This window comes from Camelina sativa, chromosome 10, assembly GCF_030686135.1.
Source record: "Camelina sativa cultivar CO46 ecotype springtype chromosome 10, ASM3068613v1".
Classification (NCBI taxonomy): domain Eukaryota; kingdom Viridiplantae; phylum Streptophyta; class Magnoliopsida; order Brassicales; family Brassicaceae; genus Camelina; species Camelina sativa.
The window spans coordinates 26384230-26389708 of NC_141889.1; positions in this window are offsets into that span (position 1 = coordinate 26384230).

The window sequence follows — 5479 nt, forward strand, 5'->3', positions numbered from 1 at the left end:
GTCAAGTGGAGCATAACAAAAAGAATAAGTAAACTATTTTCCGTAAAGAAGGACCAGATTTGAGCTCAAATCATCATCACTTCCTTTAAGATCACAATTCACAGAAAGTTATATTTTGACACATCACACTTCCTTTTGTGTCAACAACAACACATAACATATTAACATGCAAAAAGAAAAATGCGAATCCAAAGTGCTACATTTTAAAGAGCGATTGTTAGTAACTAGTTTGTAAGTAGAACGTGGGAAACCTTTGATCGTTAAATTCAACAATTTGCAATAACTTGTGTAGTCTTGTGCTCGAATCTTAGAACCGACAAGGAAGAGTATAAATTTTTATATTTAGACTAATAATTGTCGAGTAATCACATCTGTTATGAAATGCAATTGATCAAGCTATTGTTAATTAAAGAAAAAAAAATTATGGTACTAAAATTACCTGTAGATGGAAAACAACACTCTAGCTATTAGTACGTACAATTAGACAGAATTTTTTTAATGAGAATATAATGCGGTTGGTCAAAAAGATAAAACTTTGGAATCATGCTTTGGTTAGTTGATTACATATTATCTATCATTACCCAATATATAAAAGTATTATTATTTCCCCCATTAACTACATATGATGGTACACGAAGAATTATCTATATTAGATTCCCTTACCAATTTAAAGTAAGATTTATTATTTTCCTTCCTATTATTATATTTTGTTAACTCGCTTCATAATAATATACGAGAGTACTTTAACCTCACCCGAAAAACAAAACTTACAAAACAAAATAAGATCAAGATTTATCACTTCTGCAAATAGACCACATGTACATTTTAAAACATGTACATGAAATATAAGATAAGAGAGAAAACGAAAAAAAAAAAAAACAAGCTGATACGTTTTGAAATTTATATGAAAAGAAATACTCAACAACTGATTATAATCTAACACACAATTCATGTCATATACTAGAAAGAAGAATTTCTCTGATTCTTATTTTATTTTATTTTTTGAACTCAAACTTGAGCTTTCTTATAGGCTTGAGCTTTCTTGGGATTACGTCCATGTTACAACCTCACTAGCATGTTTTAGTATATGTTGGGATCCGAATCCGATCTAAACTATTACAAACCTTTTATCATTATGTGTTTTCCATATATAAACATGAAAAAACACGGGTAAACGAACTATGCTCCACATCTCGATCTATATATCATGTTGTTTATAAGAAAACAATTTTTGTGTAAACCGATGGCTTTATGTGAATCCATGGATCTATACTGATTAATAATCTTTTGGCATACATTTTGCGTAAACCGATGGCTTTCGTTGATTTGCTTAGTTAATTTTATATATATATATATATATATATATATATATGTAAGCAAATGCATACGATCTAAAAATTAATGGGACCAAATATTAATAACTCAATTGGTAAAGATTCTCTTTTTGCCGGTTCAAGTAACGTTTGAAAAAAGACTATATATATTTTGATATTTGACATGCGAATATATATACGCTGTTAAGCTCAGAATCTCTTTTTTATAAAAAAAAAAATAGACGGGAACATTTACATTATTTGTATATATTTACTAATTGTAATAAAAGTTTGTTAGATTTAAGATTGATAATTGTATATAAATGATACAAATCCCATAATGTAATGGATTTATGTATCTATAATAAATGTTACAATATTCGAAGACAAATTTTTTTTTTTGAACAAAATGTAGTCGGGGATCATAAGCGGAGGAAAGGAAGGTCATTTCTCCACGAAAGAGAGGTCATTTCTCCACGACCTTTACAACGAAGGAGACATGGGAGACTATACGGGAACCTAGGGGAAGGAAAGAGTGGACTAAAGGGATCTGGTTTCCGCAGGCTACACCAAAATACTCCTTTACTGCTTGGCTAGTGGCTCTAAACAAACTCCTTTACAACTGCGCTACACTTTTCAGGCAACAATCCACATTTTATGGAGGGAACAAAATGGAAGGTGACAAGGGGAATCCCCGACTACAGCTCCGCTTATGATCAAACGACTCGACCGAATATTGTCATGTGATATCCATAAGACGTCCAAAACGCGACCAATTATCATACCAGAAAAGTGTATTTCGTCCGCTTCTCACCTCATATTTAATGTAACTTGTGGCAATAGACCGATATTTCAGCAATTTTCTCCACATCCAAGAGCCTACTGTGGAGTTGTCCTTGATCGACCAGAAGGAGCCTTTACGTATCAAATAAGTCCTCAACCACCGTGACCATAGCGAGTTTGTTAACAGTAACCGCCATATGAGCTTCAAACAGCTTACTACATTGGCTTCCTTTAGTGATCTAAGTCCCAAACCTCCTTCTTCCTTGGGGAGACAAACATCTTTCCAAGCTACTTTTGCTTGTTTAGTGTTTAGGGTTGGTCCTGACCAAAGAAAAGCAGAACAGAGGCTATCAATCTCCTTTATGCAGGCATTTGGGAGTCTAAAGACGGACATCGAGAATTTTGTGAGACTGTGGAGGACTGAGCTTATCAACTACAGGCGACCGGCGAAAGAGAGATGGCGAGCCGTCCAGCTACCAATCCGCTCTCTGATTCTTTCGATAAGTGGTGTGTAGTCCTGAGTAGTCATTCTCTTTGTCAGTAGTGGCAATCCAAGATAGCGTAATGGTAGAGTTCCAGTAGCAAAATTGATATGCTCAAATTAAACCCTAGAGCTACTCTCTCAAATTAAGAGGTCAAAGTAGTACTTAGGGGTCGAATTCCACAAGGACTCAAGTCTACACAATAAATTATAGAGTTTTATAATTAAGCTAAACAAGTTGATTTAAATAAAAAAAAGTAATGCAAAATATTAAATAAAACTGTTGTAAATTCAAAAGATCAAAAAGCTAGGTCCAGGGAATTTCTCAGGAAATTACAAAATATTAAATCAGTAATTAAATAGGATTCAAACAATGAAAAATCAGATCTAGAACTCTAAACTCTTTTGTAAAATAAATCAGTTCTCACTGCAAATATTATTCTAAATTTAAAACCAGAAAATCCAAATCTCTTTGTAAAATTCTAGGTTAAAAAATCAGCTTTAAAAACATGTTTAGATTGTTCACAAAATTACTAAATCAAATCTCTTTGCAGAAAGTAATTTTGCTCATCAAAAGGTTTTATCAGTAATATCAATTATATTCTCATATCAATTTATTTTCCTACGTTATTAATTATAGATGGTCAATCAAGGATTAATATGATGAACAACCTATGATGAAGATCTAGAAAGATAATGAATCCAAAATAAACAGATCTAATAAATCATAAAATCCCTGAACCTAACAAGCAAACTACTCAGGCATAATCAATGAGGAACACATCATAGACTGAATAAATTGCATTAAGAAATCAAAAGAAGAAGTAAAGGAGTTTTAAATCTTCTCTGAAGGAGTCTTGATTCTTCTCTCCAAAAGCTCTCTAAAAATCTCTCAGGGTTTTTTTTTCTCTCAAAAAGCTGCTAGAATAAAACTTAAGGGTTTTCTAAAACCCAAAAACAATATATATGTCGTAAAACACGTCAGAGACTTGTGTTGCAATTTTGGAAAACTTTGGGCAAAATTGTAAAACTTCCAAATTGGCTTCTCTCATCGGATAAACAGGGGTGTCGATCGATGCTCTCACTCTGATCTGACGCCAAGTTGATTTCTTCGGTTAAATGCTACAAAATGATCCAAATTGCTCCATTTTGCTCCATCCATGCTAAAATCTTAGAAAACTTGTAAAGACTCAAAAACATCTTACAAAACAAATCAAAAGACTCTAAAAAACTCCTTATATCATGGTTAAAAACCACAAAAACAACGAGATATATAAAAAAGGAAAGGAACTTAATATGTTTTCATAATCTCCCTCTCGAAGACTATTTATTAATGCTCATACTTCATCTTCTTCTTTTTTTTTTAACTGATTTGTCTATATATTGCTTTTCTTGATGAGATAGATTGTACAGGTGTAGTTTCCTCTTATCATGGCATCTCAAATATTCTTGTAAGCTATAATAAAGATTAAAAGCCTTTGTATTTTGTTTCCTCGATTTTCCACAACATGATTTGTAGAAATATATCTGACTGGAATTATCGAGAAAACTGCCTTTTAGAAGCATCAACTAAGTAATGAAGATTCCTACATTAAATATATTAGGGGGAAAAACGCTATTAAGCTAAAACTTTAACTAACCAAACAAGACTAATTCCAAATTTTACGATTAACATATGAATATACAATGTGGTAACTTAACGTGTACTTCAACTAAATTCAACTTTATATCGATTAATCGAGCCAAACCACAGGTTTTTTTACAAAGAAACAACTTGATTTAACAATTAACTCAAACACTAAAGAAGATAGTATGTTGATTATTATTACTAAGCTAGTGAGTGACATATATATAGGGGGAACATGCCGCCCAATACTTGGATCTTTTTGAAACTTGAAGCTACTTTGTGTGCTAAGTCATGATTAGTAATATTTATCTATTTGTATAATTGTTGTGTTTCAATAATTTATTATTATGGGCTAATAATTATGTCCATAGGATTTGAAATCACTTCACAATTAATAATTAAAATTAGATTATGAATGAATCCTCCTTGGAAGTGCTATTTTTTCAGTCCCTTTTTCCCCTCCACGATGGAAAAAGAAACAATTTTAAATGCAAGAAAAAAACACATGTGAGCTTCTCCGTTTCTTCTTTTGTTTTCTTTCTCTTTTCCGATATATTAGAGAGTTTTATTCAGTCAATTTGCCAATTATGTTAAAGGTGCATTTCCTGAAGTGTTCTTAATGATAAGAGTTGCATTACCTTTTAGCTCTATTTATATACACAAATAGAATTTATATTTAATAAACAAAATAATGATTTAATATTGTATATTTTAATCGATTTTGAGTAATATTTTGTACTAAAAATATGAAATTATTTTAGAAACGAAGACATTTTTGAAAAATGGTATCGAAAAAATAGTATTTTTAAGCGAGAACAGAGATACTGCATTTTAACGTTTGGTAAAACATTATGTAGAATTTCTCGATTGATAGCATAATCACATAAAACGTACATCACTATGTATTATGTGTGTTAGAGCATCTTTACTGATTGTTATTCTTGAAGGTACTCTCAACTAAAAATTAAAAAATAATAATAAAGCAACTTAAAAAGTAAGAAACGATTCTATAGCGAGCAAGAATCGTTCCTCTATAGTATAACAGTTTATGATTGGTCAATTTTTTTATATTAATTTATTATTTAAATATATAATAATATTTAAAGAAAATAGTTTAAATACATTATTTTGAGCAACGATTGTTGTTGCTACCGATAATGATGATCTTAGCATTCAGAATCTGAATTGTGATTGGACATAAGGATATAATAGCTTTTTTATTTTGTTTTGGACATCAAAGTTTACTGGTTTTTTCTCCATTTGCACCGAGGTGAA